This window comes from Fukomys damarensis, unplaced genomic scaffold (assembly GCF_012274545.1).
Source record: "Fukomys damarensis isolate Sample0158 unplaced genomic scaffold, DMR_v1.0_HiC HiC_scaffold_16, whole genome shotgun sequence".
NCBI lineage: Eukaryota > Metazoa > Chordata > Mammalia > Rodentia > Bathyergidae > Fukomys > Fukomys damarensis.
In genome coordinates, this window is record NW_022900928.1 from 18,924,395 (window position 1) to 18,943,205 (window position 18,811).

The following is an 18,811-nucleotide window of genomic DNA, read 5'->3' on the forward strand; positions in this document are numbered from 1 at the left end:
AGCGGTAACAACCTTTAAAAGGCAAAATCCCAGTTGCTTCCTGGGGCCTGAGAGGTTGAGTCATGGCTCCCCTTCCATAATTCCCCTACCCCTCTCGGTCCTCATTTTCTCCACTGCCATCGCATGAGCCAAGCTGCCACCATCCCCAGCCAATGAGACCATCCTTGTGGTCTAAAAGCAATGAACCACTGAACTCCCTCCCCAACTACACCGGAGGCAAGGTCCATAGGAGAAGAGCAGGGAGCGTTGAACTGGGAATAAAACACCTCCTTCCAGCAATTTGAGATCAACAAGTAAACCCTAGGTCCTAGGGCTTGGGGTCCCCTCGACATAAAAGGGTCCAACTCCACCATAAACATGTCTTGTACCCCATTGCCTAGGCAGAGACTGAACCTTTTCTCTCCTAGCAGCAGGAGGTGGCAAGTGGCACCAAGAGAGAATGAAAATCATCACCCAACAGCTGATGCAGAATCAGTTTTTTTGTTTGTTTCTGGTTCCCTCCAGGGCGGGGGTGCTGGAGGAATTTCTTTCTTTAAAACTAAATTGTTTCTTTTTTTCCGTGAAACTACAAGTTTACAAGTGAGGAGAGAACTGCTCCTGGCTCGGGCTCCTACACCCTCTATCTGTCACATTCCCAACCTGTCCCCCAATACTGCCAGAATCTTTGAGGGAAGGGAGTCCCACTGTGACAGTCTCATAAAATCCTGAGGATGTTAGAGGGTATCAGATAGGGCTCAGGGCCAAAGATGGGACAGTGTTTTTACTTTTCCCCTGTATGTGGTTTTTTGCAGCCTCCCTCATCTACCCACCACAATTTTGGAGGAAAAAAAACTTAAAATGCCTCATTTCTGGAGAAACTGAAGGAGATACATACAAAATAAGTGTCCAACCCATATATATATATATATATATATGTATATACACACATATTTGGCAACAATCCCCTCCCTATTCTTTCTCCTCCAATCTGCAAATGTTAAGTTTTAAAAAAAGGATCGAAGCACGTCACACAGGGAAGGTGGCATTTTCAATTTCCTCAGTTCCTGAGTGCAGCCCTGCCCAAAGGCTGCGGGAAGAGAGGCGCTAGGCAGCCAGCAGGCTGAGCCCCTGGCCAGTTGTGTGCCAAGTGCCACAGAAACTTGCTGCCGACACAGGCGAGTGACATGGAAGTGATCGGAGGGAAGGGCCTGGTGTCCTACAGTCACTTCCTGGGGTCAGGCCTGAGCCTCTACCAGTTGTTGGTTCCCCTTTCTCTTACCAGAATCCCTTTGGCTATCACCTCTAATAAGGTAAAGCAAGAAAAAAATCAGTATGTCTATTTTATTAACTTATTTCCCCAAACTAAATTAAAAATTAAGAACCAACAAGGACAAAAATAAAAAAGGAAGAAGAAAAGAAAACAGATGGATCCAAGGGTTTCTTTTTCTTTAAAAAAAAAAAAAAATGTTCAACCCCAAAGTCCAGTCACCAATTCCCTAAAGGAACAGAAACCGTCCGAGGTAGCTATCTGAGGGAGACGCTCTCCTCCACCGAGCGAGCGATTCTGTTGGTTTAAGATGAGGTAATAAAGCCGTCTGGAGGGGCAGGGTGGATGTACAGGGGGTCAGCCATGTTCTCCGTCCAGAAGTCAAGTCCCCATTTTTGGCCTCTCTGGCTCGGGCAGGGCTGATGTGTCCAGATTCAGAGTGTGTGAGTGGGGTCGGGAGAGTCAAAGAACAGCAGAGCTGCACGTGGGTGTGAGAGAAAAGGGGGGACAAAGGAAGGTCTGAGAAACAGGTGTGTGTGTGTGTGTGTGTGTGTGTGTGTGTGTGTGTGGGTGTGTGTGTGTGTGTGGTGTCTGTGTAAGCAAAGGGTGAGAGAAGGAAGGGTAAAAGGAAAAAAATGGGGAAGACAGACCCCACTTCTCCCTGCCATGTCGTCAGCACCCCAGCAGTGACATTGTAGTTGGGGAGGGGACCAGCCAGCCCCTTCGCCCTTCTCTGTCTTGTGCTTCTCCTGTTTGTGTCTTGTCCTCTGGCTGCCTTCGTCCTCTTCAAGAGTGGCCGGTGGAGCCCCCGCCCTGAGAGCCTGAGGGAGGTGAACACTTCCTGGTCCCTCCGCCGGGATGTCACTGGGGGGCGGGGGTCACAGCCTCCTGCGAGCCGCCATTTGCCCTCAGCTCCCGAGGCCGGCACATCCGGCGTCCCCCGAGGTTAGCCCGGCAGCTGCCTGGCCCCCTGGCGTGTCGGAGTGACTCTGCCTGGGAAGCAGAATACGAATCTCCCTCCTGAGAGCCTGCCAGGGCCGCCGAAGCCTGCCGCCCAGGAAGGGGGTGTCGGGGAGCTGGTGCGGCTGCGGCCCCTGGTGACTGTCGCGGCGGTCTTGACGGCGTAGACGCTCGCCTCCTCTTGGAACTTTCCAATATTTTTTCTTACAGCGAACCTGCTTGTTCCCAAACCAGTCGGAGACCTGAGAAACAGTGGTGCCGCCCTTCTCCGCAGGCTCCCGCTCGGCCTCCTCTCGGGGAGTCGGGCTGCTCAGCCGCGAGCAGACCTGATCCTCCAGGACCTCGGCGACCTGCTTTGCTGAGGTTGCGGCGCTTTCGCCCGGCATCCAGGAAGCGGGATCGCAGGAGCCTGACTGCGTCGTCGCAGGGACTCTGCGGAGCTGCATCTGGACGGCGCTGACCTTCCGGTGGAGGACGCCTGCCGTGCGGCTCCCCTGCCGCAGCGGGCTCACAGCCGCGAGCAGACCTGATCCTCCAGGACCTCGGCGACCTGCTTTGCTGAGGTTGCGGCGCTTTCGCCCGGCATCCAGGAAGCGGGATCGCAGGAGCCTGACTGCGTCGTCGCAGGGACTCTGCGGAGCTGCATCTGGACGGCGCTGACCTTCCGGTGGAGGACGCCTGCCGTGCGGCTCCCCTGCCGCAGCGGGCTCACAACGCGGGCCGTGAACTGCGTGCCGCCCGCTCCTACCTCCGCTCCGAGCGCAGGTGTGGCGGATCTGGGCACTGCGGTAGCCCGAGGGCTCGACCGAGACCCTCCTCGGGGCCCAGCCACACCCTCTGCCTGAAGCCAGTTGTCCCAGCGCATCAGCTGGGGGTCCTCCCGCCCCTTCCCTTGCGAGCTTCGAATGCTGAGGCGTTTTCTCCTGGATTTCACACGGGGAGCTAAACAGAGCAGGCTTCATTCGGTGGCAGTTGAGGGCGCGTTTCTTGGCCTGGGCCTCGTCCAGGCTCCGGTCCGCTACAGAATGTCCCCGATGTCTTGCTTCCCTCTGCCTCTCGGGGGCTCCCCCACACCCCTGCTACCCCCAGGGGTCATCAGGGCCCCCAGGTTCCCCACCCACCAATCCCGGGCCCCCTCGGCCCCTCCTCCGGGAGGGGGCTGCCCCAGTGGCTCTAGTCCATGTCTGGGAGAGCCCTAAGGCCCCCTCTCTGCTCCACCCCTGCCCCTGCCGGGTTACTCCTCCACCAAAGAATCAGTTTTGAGGCCTCAATACATAGTTGCAGAAGTGAAAATGGCATGGGAGAAGTTGAAAGTCACTTACTATGCTGACAAGAAAATTTTTTTAAGGATTTGTATCTGAAGTGAGGACTATAGGCCATTTTCCATTACAATCTTTTCATTCTACTCTGAGTACAAACACAGAAGAATGCAAATTCTATAGAGTGAGTCCTGGTGCTCAGTTCTACCTCATCTTCATCCTGATCTGCCACATTTGGAAACCTCCACAGGCCAGAAGCTCTGGGCTCCTACTCCAGCCTCTATCTCCCAGGTAAAAACCCACAAGTCCATTTTGGAGAGAGTTGTCCATGCTAAGTTATAACCAGGAGCAGAAGCTTGTACTGCCCTGATGGGCATCACAGCGACACAGAAGTTTTCTCATTTCTAAGTGGGATTTTAAGAAGCACCCCTTGTCCCAGGAGCGCTCACTACATCCCAGGCTTCGAGTTTAACTAGTCCCTTTCCCCTGAACTATGTCCACAGACTTACCTTGGGCTGCGGAGGTGGACAATAATCAGCCCAATCTCTTTCTAGTCATGGATACCTGAGGCACAAGGCAGATACACTAGTGTCCTGATGGACAGGCTCTGGTCACACGTCACTTAGAGTCATAGAGCAGCTGTCCTGTGCCCCACTGCTGCTGCTGTCAGCATCAGTGGGGCCCCTATCAGATCCTGCACAAGACAGCAGTCATCAGCAGATGAGCTCTGAGTCACTGTGAGCCTAGCAGGACTCTTCCACTATCACACTGGTCTATCTGAAGGTGCATTTCACCATGGATTCCGTATATCAGGGAGGACTCTTCTGATACAAGCCATTAGACAATTTCTAACTGGCTTAAGCAAAGCAGGTAGGATGTGAAACTGAACGCTCCCAGGAATGGCAAGCTTCAGGAAGGCTGCCCACCAGGGTTAAAGATGGCATTAGGCAGTCCAGCTCTGCCTCTGTTCCGCTCTCCTCCCTGTTGGCTTTCATCTCAATGTGACACCTAAGGACAATGACCACTGGCAACTCTAAGCTTTATTTCCCCCAATAAAGATCCAATAGGAAAAGAACAGATCTCTTCCCCAAACCTCCTGCTCCAGTCTTGAAATTCACCACGGAAGACCACTGCTGGACCCTGTGCCCATCCAGAGCTAATCAGCTGTCACAGCTATGGAGCAGGACATATTCCCAACACACCCAGGTCGTGTTCTCTACACACCGGCCAGTAAAGCAGGAGCAACATCAAATCCTCAAGTCTTAGTCAAGCCCAACGCCCAACACTCATGGTCACTTCCAGGTCTCTCATGGTCTCAGCTTCTACAGAACTCTGCCAGCCACCTTTGTTTCTCTTCTCTGGCTATTCACCCGAGACCTGCCCACAGCTCCCCTCTGGCCCTGCTGGCCCTCCCTGCTTCTGGGTGCCCTCTCCTCTGTCTCCAAGTTTACCCTGAACTCAGGGAGAGCTTCTTCTAAAGTTCTTCAGTCTTTTAGCAGCAAGCAATCAGGATTCCCAGGGAATCTGGGAAAGACCAAACTTCTCTGTTCACAGCTGTCTGGAGTATGCCCTGGCCAGCCTGCCAGGGACAGGAGACAGCCGGAGCCCCAAGTGCAGCGTGTGACAACTAAGAAGGCAGATGGTGGAATGAGAGCAATGAAGGAAACCCAACCTGTGCTCAAGCCCCTTCCCAGATGGCTATGACTGTGAAGGACCATAAATGCTCAGCTGAGGGCTGAGACCTCATCCAGCAGGACATGGAGAGTAGTCAAAGGCTGGTTGGATGGATGAGCAAAGAAGTAACCTGAGCTCAGAGATGCCAAGTGACTTGCCCACGTCACACAAGCAAGTGGCAAACCCAGGACCAAAGTCTAGGTATTCTTTTGTCATCCTGAGCCCCCTGTGTCAGCCCAGGCCACATCCGTCTCAGCAGGGCTGTCTGGAGCCCCTGGAGATTATCAGCCATGGCTCCACTGCTCAGAGAATACAGAACTGTACTGCTGAGATCCAAGTAAAAGCAGAGGCCTGGAGATTGAAAAAGTGAACAGTCAGACAGAACCAGCAACTGGGAAACCTCAGGAAGGCTTCGGCCGGCGCCTGGAATTGGGGCTGGGGAATTCAGGGGATGCTGAATTCTCTGAAAGCAAAGTAACTGAGGGGCATGGGGAGCTCGGCTATGCTTTGCTCTGGGTGAGTCCAGCCAGACTCTGAGGACAGCCCATCCCCGACAAAGCCCAGAGCTCCCACGCAGTGTCCTCCTGTGGGGGGCACCCCTTAAGGGGAGATGGGGGAGGATCAGGCTGTCTCTGGCCTTCACAGGCCTTGGCAGTGCTCCCGCCTCCCCTGGCATTTTGTCCCAGGGCACAGAGTTAGACTTAAAGAGGGCAGGGACTGAGAGCTAGGATGGAGGGAAAGTGGTCCTTTGGCTCCTGGTTTAGGGAATCCTGAAACTAAGGAGGGATAAATCAGAATAGCCAAGGTGAAAAAGACCCAGAATCTCCATGACAGCAAAAACTTTGCTATGCAGTTCACCTCTCTGTCCCATTTCTGGAATAAGCCTGGTACAATAAATAGTGCTCAATAAATAGTTGAACTAATAACAGACCCTGCTGAAGGCTGGGGGGAGCATTTGTTTTACTACTTTAACAATTTCTCATCTACTGCACCATCATTATATAAGAAGCCTGAGTGGGTCAAGTCAACACATCCACAGTGGTTCTTGAGAACCTTCTGTGCTCAGAGAGGTTGCCCACCCCTCAGAGAACTTTCATCCTTAGCTTTGTTGGTCTCAGCACATTTAGTGAGTGCCAAAGATACTAGGAAATCACAACATTTTGGACCTAGTAACAGCCCAGTGTGTATCAGTGACAGATGGGGAATAAAAACTTTTCCAAACATTTTCCCAAATGATCCTCCTATTATTGTCCCACTTTACAGATGTGAAAACTGAGTTGTGGCTGGCACTAAATCATACAGCTTGGGAGTGACAACACAGTATTGGTGTATTCTGGACATGACAAGAACTCTTCTTGCCCCTAGGAGTAGCTCCCTTCTGTTCTCTCAGCCTGTTTTGCCATTTGCAGTGTTGAGGTCTTCAAAGACGGTCCCACATTGTACTATCACAGGGGCCGGAAGCAGGGTGGTCAGCACATCCTGGGCCCTCAGCCACACTGCCCCCTCCTCAAGCTCATGGAGAGGGCTTTGCCCTACCCCACCTCGGAAGCTGGTCTCAGCTTTAATGAGTCTGGATGGACAGCTGGGGGTTGCTAGGGCCCTTGCACATGTTAGACCTCCTTGCAGTTTGGATCTTTCTATCATCTAGAGCAAAGCACGGAAGAGCCAGGAAGGACTTTTCAGTGGAGGTAGGAAGGACGGAAAGAAAGGAGAAAGAAAGAAAAGAATAGAGGAAGTTACAGAGGTCATTGCCTTGAGGATCCCCCAAGACCACATAAATAACCGCAAACTAGACTGTAGCCTGTTTCACCCTCAAGGGCACACACTACTTTCTGAGTATATACTTCTTTGAGTCAGCCAAATAAATTAGTCCACACCTCTCCTGGAGAGTCCTGCAATTCTTTTGTCAAGAACCTATTCCAGGTCCGGGGATTTAGCTCAGTGATGCCACACCTGCCTCGCAAGCTCACAGACCTGAGTTCAATCCCCAGTACCAAAAAAAAGCCTATTCCATGAGGGGACAGCAAGTGCAACTCCCCATCTCTTTTGAGGGACCTTCTTGGACCCTGTCCGGTAATAAATTTGCTTAGAGAGTAGAGTTTAACTATTATTCCAGAGAGAGAGAGAGGAGGAAGAGAGGAAGGATGAAAAGAGAAAGAAAAGAGTATTTTAAAAGAGGAGGAAGGGGCCTGGTGGCGCACGCCTGTAATCCCAACACTTGGGAGGCTGGGACAGGAGGATCACTGTAAATTCTAAACCAGCCTGGAAGGACCTTCTTGGACCTTGTCTGGTAATAAATTTGCTTAGAGAGTAGAGTTTAACTATTATTCCAGAGAGAGAGAGGAGGAAGAGAGGAAGGATGAAAAAAAGAAAGAAAAGAGTATTTTAAAAGAGGAGGAAGGGGCCTGGTGGTGCACACCTGTAATCCCAACACTTGGGAGGCTGGGACAGGAGGATCACTGTAAATTCTAAACCAGCCTGGGCCACATAGTGAGTTCAAGGCCAGCCTGAACTACATAGTGAGGCCCTGTCTTTAAAAATGGGGCAGGGAGGAAACTACTGAGATAACAGATACATTCATTTGCTTGGTTGTAGTAATCCCTTCACCATATACACCAAAACACTGTGTTGGGTATACTAAATTTATACAATAGAAAAAGCACAGGAAAGTTAAGAGGACAGCAGGACAGGAGACACCTAGCCTCCCACCCCACCCAGATTCTACCAGCCTTGAAAGGGCTCCTTCTCACACCCCTGACAGGAGCATCCATTGAGGACTTAGTTATCTGACACCCACAGAGGCTGTGCCAGGTTCAGGGGACCCATAGATAAGGAAGAAGCAAGCCCGTCCCCTGGAGCCACCACATGGCAGTGGGGGGTGGGAGAGGGAGGCAGACACAGCCATCTTTAGTCCAGACTGAAAAGTGTGGTGAGGCACAAATGCAGAGCTGTGAAGACACAGGAGGAAGGGACTGTCGGCTTGGGAGGCCAGGGAAGCACAAGCTGCAGGGCTGTGTCTCCAGGTATGTGCAGGAGGGAAAGCTGCACCAGTCCTGGTAGAGGAGGTGCAGAGGTACCCACAAGATTCCCGAGAGGAAACAGCCGCTTCCTCCCTGGTCCAAATCCTCCTCTATGAGCACAGCCTCCAGTCCCACCTCAGCTTTCCCTGCTCCTACTCTGCCTGCCCCGGAGCCTCTGGTGACCTTCAGGCTCTGGCTGTGTCCACCCGCCCACATGGGAGCCCACTGACAGCCATGCACCCTCAGGCCTCCCTGCTTTTCAGCCCCCCTGGAAATGACTCAGGGCACCAGGGCTGTGGGTTTGGGGTGAGGGCCAGACTAGAGAAGAAGCAGAAGAGGGTAGAAGAAAGAGCTCCAGTGTCCCTTGTAGCCCCTCCTGACGGGCTCCCCTGCTGCAGAAAGAACCACTGGAGACACCCACAACCCCAAGACACCTCAGCAGCTCCTCCCAGGTCTCAGCTACCACAGCTGCAAGGCTGTCTCCTCTGTGAGACTCACTGCTGAGTGGGAGCCCAAGGTTGGTTCATTCCATGTGCAAGGGTCTGGTGCCCAGTCTTTTGCTCAAACACACCTCACTACATGTTGCTGCAGCGGTTTTGTCTGGCTGGCTGGTTCGTTGACTCGTTATGGTTTTTGATTTTTGGCTTTTTGCAGTGCTGAGGATCATACTCAGGGCCTCACTCATACGAGGCAAGTGTTTTACCACTGAGGTACAACCCCATCTTGAACGCATTTTTAGACTTCAAATGAAGCAGATCAATCTTTGTACTATGGTAGGCCTCCCCTCATGAACTGAAGGTCTTGAAAGCAAAGCCTAAAACTGAGTGTGGTGGAACAAGCTTGCAATCCCAGCTCTCAGGAGGCTGAGGCAGGGAGAAGCCCAAGTTCAAGGCTAGCTTGAGCAACATAGCAAAACTGTATCTACAAAAAAGAAAATAAGAAAGAAAGAAGAAAAACAGAAAGAAAGAAAGAAAAAGATTGCAGACTGATATTTCTTAAGCACAAGGAATTTGGCCTCAAGGTTTCAATATAGAAATGAGTTTCCAGCCGACCAGCTTGCCCTACAAATTTCAGATTTGGTCAGTCCCCACAATCGCATGTACCACTTCCCTAATTAAAAAAAAATCTATCTTGGAGGGCAGAGGTAAGGGGAAAAAATGAGAATCAAGACTTGCCATGTAGAGGTACATGATCCCAACAATGAATGTAACTGTACTGTATCCCTAAAATGTACCAATAAACTCAATAAAATTTAAAAAAAAAAATCTATCTTTCTCTCAATAGGAGAGAGAGAGAGAGAAAGAGGTGTTTTAGTGGTTCTATTTCTCTGGAGAAATACACTGACTAATACACCCCTCTCCTCTCCCTCATGCACAGAGGGCATAGCCTAGGCTTCCATCCAGGCCAAAGAAGGAAGCATGAGATCATCGTAGCAGTCCCCGAAGCGCCATGGCTCTCTTCTCAGACACGGCGGGCCCAGGGCATGAGCTCAAGCATCCACTCTTCAATTCTTCCAGGAACAGCCTGGCTCATGGCCGAACACTGAGGGGTCCCTGCACTGATGAAACAATATTATTAGAAAATGGGTTTAATTTAGAGAAAATGTTGATAAGTGTGACAAACATTCATTCTGAAGACTACATATCAATGCTAAGAAGTCACCAAAAACCTCTACCCTCTTCGGATTTAGTGACTCACTTGCTCACTCAACAAATATTTACTGAACGCCTGTATGAGCCAGACATTCTTCCAGGCACTGGGAATGCAGCAGCAAGCATTTATACACAGGAAGGAGACCGTAGACAGACGGTGTGCACTGAAAAAGCAATGAAGAAAACTCTTCAAGGGGAGCACAGGGTCCCTTGACGGAGGTGCAGAATTGACAAGGATGTGCAGAGAAGGCCTCTTTGTTGGTGTGGCATCTGAAAGGTCTGGTGGAGGGGCAGAGCCAGCTGGGCAGCTCTGTGCCACAAAAGATCCCAGTAGAGGGCATAGCGACTGCAGAGGCCCTAAAGCGAGAGCCTCCGTCAAGTTGGAGGAGCAGCCCAAGCTGCCATGTCCAGCTGGAATAAAAAAGGAGAGGGTAGCAGAAGTAGAGGGAAGCCAAGTGCAGCGAGTCTTACATCCATCATAAGAACTTAGGCTTTTATCAAGGAAGATGGGAAGCCACTGGAGGAGTCCTAATTCCCCAAGACTTTGAGGCAGATCTTGGTGGTGTAAAGTGCAAGAGACCCTGCAGCCAAAAACACAACACACACATGCACACACCAAGAGGTGGAGAAAAGAGAGGGTGGTTTTACTACCCAGTGATTAGGAGCCAGCCACTCCTGAGCCACGAAGTGTTCGGACCCTGGATTAAACCTGCCTTCCTCCTGACTGCATCTGGGGATAGGACAGAGAGAGACTGTCACAGGCCACATTTAGACTAGCATCCTGCAAGTCGACACTTGTGCTTGCAACATTGTTCCTGCTAACCTCTTTTCTTTGCAATCTTAACAGCTGTCCTGTCAGCCAACAGCCTTAAACACAGTCTTCTCCCCAACGTGCCCAGGAGTCAGCTGCCCGCTTTCTCCGAGCCCACCGGTGTGTTGATCCCCACCCTGACCCTCTACTTAAATCTAAGAGCCACAGGCTTGCAGCTCCTAATGAGCCTTCTCCGTCTGAGTGCCACGAAGTTTGTCGATGCCTTGCTCCCTCCACCTCATTCCTGCAGCAACATTCTGCAGCTCCTGCCAACACTGTCATCCCCTGCTCACCACACATTCCACTGGGTGAGGAGGAAGAGGGGCAAGCAACGAGAGACACAGAGACAGAGAAGGAATGATGCAGGGTGAGAAATGCAGCCGGGATAGGAGAAGTACGCCCGGGGAGGAAGAGCAGAGGTCCTTCCTGCCTGAAGAAGTAGCTCAGAGCTCAGCATGGCGGTGCGTACTGGCAATCCCAGAACTCTGAGGAGGGAAGATCACAAGTTCAAGCCCAGTCCAGGCAATTTAGCAACTTAAGGAGTCCCTGTATCAAAAGTCCTAGGTTCAGCCGGGGATTTAGCTCAGTGGTTCCACCACCTGCCTCAGAAGCACAAGGACCTGAGTAAAATCCTGGTACCAAAAAAAAAAAAAAAACAGTTCTAGGTTCCCCAGTACCACAGAAGGAGGTCAAGGAGGAAGAGGAAGAGAAGGAAGGGGAGGAAGTGGAGGGGCTCAGGAATCTCTGCTTCTAGTGAACAGAGACAAGAAGCTAATCAGAGAGCTTTGCTTCCCCAAATATGTCCACTAAAGCCAAGAATTGTGACAGCCGGAACTTTGGGGGTGGGTGTTTTCCTCTGTGGTTGAGTCACAGTTTTCTATCCCAGCAGCTCAGCCCTAGCAAGAGTTCAGAGCTCTCAGCAAAAAATATTCCTGCTGGAAGCCAGAGAGGCACGCCGTGTTCTCCTGCCCCACAGAAATGACATCTTCCTCCTTTTCCAGTTTTCTCTTGCTGCCTGGAATATCAGACAGGACCAGTGCCCCTCCCCTCACAGCATACAGCTCTGCCTGCACTCTTCAGAGTGAAGACTGCCCAGTGACTCAGTGGCCACCTGCATCCACTTCCCAGCTCCATGGCCTGTGGCACACCCAAGGCCCCGCCTCCACACCACAGAGCAAGATGTGCCCTCTCTGCCTGTGCTGCCTCCAAAACCAAAAAAGCATTTTTCCATGATTTCTCACTTTCCGAGTGTGCTTACATAAACAGTAGCTGTTTCCAGGACAAAGCAAGAAATAATCAATGGAATTTAGAACAGTACTCTGAAAGGACCATTCCTGTGGCAAAGAGAAATTTCTCTGCCTCAGCTGAGCCACTAAATGCACACGGTCCTGACCTAGCAGGGATCCAGGGGCCCCCTTGTTACAAGGGAATCCTGGGACCCAAATTCAAGCTCTGAACTGAAAACCCATATGAAAGAGTTAGCTCTAGTGCTAAGTTCCCAGGAACCTGATAAGAGACTCTCCCAGCCATGAGCTGACACTCAGCCCAATCCTTTTCTGAGTACCTGTTTCAACTATCCCACTGTCTATTTGTTGTATCTGATGGCTGCTGGTGATCTCGGATTTAACATACCCAACATGTGCTCCAAAAGTCCTCCTGAAACTACTAAGCTTTATCATTTGCCATCTCCATTGCAGTTGAAGGCACTGCTGTTCACTCGTATTCTCAAGCCAGAAGCATGGGAATCATCTGAGAAGGAATCATCTGTCCACATCAACTTCCAGCTCTGCACCCAAAATGGGTCTCTGGTACTATCACCTTGGACCAAGCCACCATCACCTCTCAGCTGACTGCAACACCTCTGGGTTGTTCTCCACACTTGTTGGTGGCCCCTGCCATCTAGTTTCCTCCTGGAAGCTAGATCAACTCCAGAAATCAGATGGCTTCCATTTGTACCTTAGCCCCTTCCTTCACAGATTCCTCACTGTGGCCAAAAGCTGTTGCTCAGTTCAGCTCCTGCTTTCCTCCTTGGTCTCACTTTGCACCACTTTCTCACTTACTATTTTTCAGCCATACGCTGAGCTTATTTTTGTTTCTAGGACACATTTTCTTTCCTACCTCAGGACCTTAAGATTTTTTGTTTCCTCTTGCATGTACATTGTTGTCTGTCTACCACATCCTTCAAATCTCAGCATAAAAATCATTTCCCTAAAAAGCTATGCCTCATACCCTTTCAAAGTAAGTCCCTTCACAATTTCTTGCTGTTCTGTTTTATTTCTCATGTAGCATTTAGCCAGTCAACTCATTTGTAAAAATTAATTACATGTTTCCATGTTGATTGCTGGAATCCCTGCTATTGTCTGTCTTGGCTAGAAGAATGATCTTAGCCTGAGATAGGCACATCAGTGGCTCCTGGGAAGCAGTCAGAACTCTAGGTAAACACCAGATTCCTTGAGAAGCCACATCTCACACTGTATTACCACAGTCCAGCACAGAACCTGGCAGAGGATTAGATGGATGGATGGATGGATGGATGGATGGATTTCAGCCTTGGTTAAAAAGCAATAGAAAACGTATTTTGGGAATGAGAGCTAATTAGAACATACCTTATACCTTATACCTTATACCTTTAGAGCCAAATTCAAAACTAAAGACTGTACTAGTTATGTTTCCCATTACTGGGACAAATTACTTGACATCCACAACTCAAAGAAGGAAATGGTTTATTTGGTTCATAGCTTTGGAGAGTTCCGTTCATGGACAGCTGGCTCCAAAGCAAGACTATCATGGCAGAAGGGCATAGCATAACAAAGCTGCTTAGCTCATGACAGCCAGGAAGGAGAGCAAGGGAAGAACACTAGAGAAGAAGAGATAAGAGACTAGACATCAACCTAAGGTCACATTTCCATGGCCCACACAGACACAGCCCGAAGTGTGCTTTACTAATCCTCCAGGTGGCTTGCAACCCAATCAAGTTGGCAATCTTAGCCATCACATCCCAGCCCTTATCAACTTGACACCCAAACACAAGTCCTTAAACCATACTTAATCTCCAAATAAACACAAGTTATTAATTCCACCTAATCATAATACAATTATCCCATTTTTAAGCAAAACACAAAACAATCCTTTCCCCAGTCTTAACCATCCTATTATCACGAAAAGGTCCAAGACAAAGTTTCCTCTGAAACTCAAGGCAAGCCCTTAGCTGTGAACCCCTATAAAATAAAAAATAAATTACATAATCCCAAAATAGAATGGCAGGGTAAACATTCTCATTCCAAAACAGAGGAATGGGGATAAGATAGAATTGGACCAAAGCAAGACTGAAACTCAGTAGGGAAATCATTAGGTCCTGTAGCTCCATATCTGCCCTCCAGGCATACTGTGGTATGATGTGAGTTCCAAAAGACTTAGGCAGGATGGGGATTTAACTCAGTGGTGCTGCACCTACCTCGCAAGTGCAAGGTCCTGAGTTCAATCCCCAGTACTGGGGGAAAAATAGGCCCCCAAAAGACTTAGGCAGACTCATACATATAGCCTTGCTTACTGCAGCCCACACAGCCTCTCACTTGATCTGGGATCCACCCACAGCTTGCAGCTTTCTTTAACAGAAGTTCCACATTCATGGCATCTCCGATTTCCTGAAGTCTCCACTGCACCTTCAGCTTCATTACTACAGCTTCAAGCAGTCCCCGCTCAGGGGCTTCTAGCCTAGTTTCAAGGCCTTCCTCTGAAATCTTGGTGGAAATCTCCATGACCTCACAACTCTTGCACCTTACACGCCTATAAAAACCATCATGTGGATAACTCCAAGGTCTTCCACTAACTAGAGCAGTAGCCAGGGCCCTGTGGTTCATGGCTGCAACAGCCTCTGTGTGCATAGATGGCTGAGCTTAGTAAAATGAGTCCCAAGGAATCAATTCCCTTCTCAAATAAAAGGACTCTCTTCTCAAATAAAAGATTTGCATTTTTGCAGCTTTGAGCCTGCAATATGTGCCAATTTCTGAGATGCCCTCAAGGCATCTTTTTGTTTTCCCTGTATAAAATACATGGTTTCTATTTATTAGCACTAATCTCTTCAGCAACTACATCCCCTTTGGCTTCAACTTTACACCTGATTCCTTTTGGACCAAATTTTAAGTTTTTCAGATCTTTCTACTTGCTGTTTTCCCCAATGTTCACTATAAATCTGGCTAAAAGTAGCCAGAAGTGCCCATGCCACAAGCTAAATGTTGAGCTACCATGAAATGGCCTCCATTGTATCAGTTATTTCACTACCCTTAATTTCAGTTTCCCAAGAGGTCTCAGGACAAGGAAAAAATGTAGACAAATATTTTCACTATAGTGTAACACACTTGGCCTCTAGTCTAGTTGTCAATGAAGTCCTTGTTCTCAACTAAAACTTCCTGAGCCTGGCCTTTGCTGTCCACATTCCTGTAAGCATTCTAATCTTCTAAACTCCAACCAAAAACACTTACAATCATTCTTAGGTTTCTCTATCCTGCATCTCCAAACCTTTCAAACTCATCCTACAAACCAATTCCATAGGCTTCTAACCCATATGGTCAGGTACTGTTACAACAATGACCCCACTTCTCCTGTACTACTTTTTATATTAGTCTATATGTTCCTGGGGCAAATTACTTGACACCCACAATTTAAAGAAGGAAATTGTTCATTGTTTATTCAGTTCACAATTCCAGAGGATTCAGTCCACAGGTAGTTGGTTCCAAGACAAAAACATCATAGCAGAAGGGCATGATGTACCAAAGCAGAAGCATGACAGGAGAAGGAGTGCCAGAAAAGGAAGGGCAAGAGGCCAGATCACAAGATCACACTTCCATGGCCCACATAGACACACCCAGAAGTGTGCTTTATTAATCCCTAGGTGGCTCCCATGCCAATAAGTGACAATCAAGCTTATCCACCACAGATGCAATATTATTTCAGCACTTGTATGAGAAACTAAGAAAGGCTATCCTTGAATGTGCTTAGGATATACCTACCTGCATTATGAGAGAATTAAAACCAAATGGATAAGGAATGTAAACTTACACAAAACTTAAAGGGCCTGGTGAACATTTTCTCTTTTTCACTGCATGCAGAGCTACTTGGACTCAGGTTAATCCTGTGTTAATATGAGGTACTGCAGGATGACCCATAGTGCTCTGGACATATTCACATGAAGGACTTGATTTCCACCATCAGCATCCTTTACTAAGGATATATACATAAGGGGATATATTCCCCAGGAGGCAGACTGTTGCTTACGAACTCTCAATGACCCTAGCAACCCACAGAAGAGAGGCCAGTGAAATGAGGAGAAGGCCCCTGGGAATGGATAAGTAGGACAGGCAGTATAGCCCATGCCAATGAGCTTACAGAAGAAGTATGTACAACCAAGAGGAAGAGCAAGAAAAGATGGAGAAAACCTCCTCACTAAGCCTAAGACATTGGTTCCAGCCCAGCTACAAAATGGACCAGGGGATTGTTCAGAGAGTATTTCTGGTTAGCATCAGTATTAAAGACAACCAAGCCAATAGAACATGATGACAGAGAGAAGAGGTAATATAGAGCAGAAGCTACATTACGGTCCCTGGATTGCCTTCATTAGAGGTTGGAGAAACAGACAGAAGGCCTGAAGGTTGTAACTGGGTACAGCTCCTCAGGCAGGCTGTGTTCAGGAAACCACAGCCAAATGAACCAGAAATTGGGACAAGGCCAGAGTTCAGTTCTATAGGTATGCAACACAGCAAGGCAAGAAGAATCCAACCAAGAGTCAGCTCCCCACACCAGGTCTACCAGTAGGAAGATATCCCAAGCCCTATAGAATGTGGACCAAAGCTATTGTCAAGAATGCTCAGGCTCTGTAATGGACTCAGACCTGAAGATGATACCATCTTAGATCAAGCCAGGAAGATGCTAGAGAGACAGAGCATGGCAATAAGGTTTACACAAAACTTCAGGGTCCTTGTGAACATTAGCATCACATCCCATGAGAAAAATGGGATGCTGGAATGAGAGAGAAATATCTTTGCCCGGGGAATTTCAAAAATAACCAGAAAAACACCAGATTTCTTTCCCTTTGAGGTCCTTCACGAGTGAGGTCTCTGGCCTGGCTTGGAGACCCTTGTCACTAGCCTCAGGGAAAGAAAGGTTCCCTTCCCTGATCCAACTCCCTAGCTTGGGCTTCAAGTCAGGAGAGAGGATCTCCCCCTGCTTCCCTGGCCTTTCTCCCACTGTCTAAAGAAGCAGTATCCAAGTAAAGAGGACTGGAGCAAGGGCCCACCCCTCCTCCAGGATCACACCAGGAGAGGTCACTCTGCCCACCCAGGACCTATGACACATGCCTTCTGACAGCTCCCCCAAGGGCCACAACTAGCCACACCATTGGTGTTTGGTTCCCATTTCCTTCCAAGACCGGCCAACACAGTTCTCTTTCATCAACGCTGCTCACTCTGCAGTCGCTCCCAAGGGGAAGTCCTAGGCACAGGCTGTTTCACAATCTCTGGCTTCACATCAGGACCAGAGGAACAGGGTGTAGTTGACAGAGCACTGGGCTGGGATCCAGGAGCCCTGGGTCCAGGCCTCCTGACACTAACAGAGTAACCTCCCTGCCTTGGCCTCTTCACAAAGGTAGAGTCAGGACAAAGAGAAGCTGTCTATAATTTGTGTTTTGCTATTGAGCACTTTGCATGAACAAGGACCCCAGGTATGAGATCTCAGAGAGTGGGTCCTCCTTAGCCACATCTGCACATGTGACTCTGAACCCCAAGCGTAGCCATTTTACCAAAACTGAACTTATCATCACCAGGGTCAATTAATATCTTTGCCTAAGGAACTTTGGATGAAGGAAGAAAGGCAAGAGAGCGAGGCACTTGTGTTTTCTGCCATGCTGAAAGCAGAAAAACACATTCTGCAACAAGGAGCTTAATGAAGCCAATAGACAAGATTGGTAGTCAAACGGGGCACACAGAGCCTGAAGACTTGTAGTTCAGCTTCAAGGCAATGAGCGCTGATGAATTGTCATGGTCCTGAGCATCACTGGGTGCAGGTTCTGCTTGTCCGGTCAGCCCCAACCCCTTGCTCTGTGAAGGCTCGGTTCAGGTACAGGTCTACATCTGTATCTCACTCTGTCCCACACCCCAGCCCACTGATCAGGACACAGTAGGTGCTCCATCAACTGGTGTCAGGTTGAGAGAAGAAAACCCAAGGACACCATTCCCCATGAAGTGTGTTCCTCAGAGCTGCCCTGCAGCTCCTCCCCATGTAAGGTTGTCCACACTGAATCCATGACCTGCCTGAGCCCTTCAGGCTCTCCAATCCGTGACCTTGCATGAGGCCAGGTCTCAACCCCCCAATGCAGCCAGCCCACAACTTCCCAAGTTTTATTTTTATTAATCCAACTGGAAAATTGGACTTCATTCAGGATTGTACTGAAAACCAGATGCTGGAGCTGGGCTCTGGTTTCCTAGATAAACACATTGCAATAATATGCATCTACCCGTGAAATGCTCTCTGTAGCGGCACGTGGCAGTTCTCCAGAAGAAAGAAAAACAGTGTCAACGCTACGTTTAAGGCTTCTCACTCCCCTTCCTGGCCAGAGGCTGATGAAAATAGCCAAGGTTTTTTTTTTTTTTTTTTTTTTTTGCCCCACTGGAGGCCAACTCCCTCTCTGCTGGCTCCTCTCACCATCTCCCAACCTCAGGCCAGGAATTTAACAGCTTCTAGAAAGAACTTTAAGTTTTTCCCAATTCCCCTGTCTGGATCAAGGCCCTTGTTGTTCCAATCCTAGCACAAGAAGACACAGTAAGGCACTGAGGCTTTTGGGGAGTAGCACAGAAGCTCCCAAGGTGAAGAACAGAGCCTGTGCACATAACACAGTGCCCAGCAAGGGTCCTGGCACTGGGCAGGGAACAGAGCTGCCAGTGTGGCTGAATGAGTGAATAAAATGAGTCATACCAGCCACAGTGGGTGGGGCCAGGAAGGCTGCATGTGTGGAGGACACAGGGCTTCAGGAATGTTGCTGAGGTCCCCTCCAGCACTAGCCATGGAGCCTGTCCATGGTGTGACTGCAGGAAGGACCAGGATACATACCTGCCCCTAATAAGCCCACCTTCTGGGAGAGGAGCTAAGGCAGCAAGGTGAGCTTTTCTTTCCCCTTCACCCACTTCTCTCCTGCACAC

The 18,811-nt window shown here is 49.3% G+C and overlaps 1 pseudogene; it reads right to left on the minus strand.

The window, feature by feature from the left end:
- Positions 1 to 1,504: 1,504 nt before the first annotated feature.
- Positions 1,505 to 14,380, minus strand: LOC104856155 (annotated as a pseudogene).
- Between the last annotated feature and the right edge of the window lie 4,431 nt (positions 14,381 to 18,811).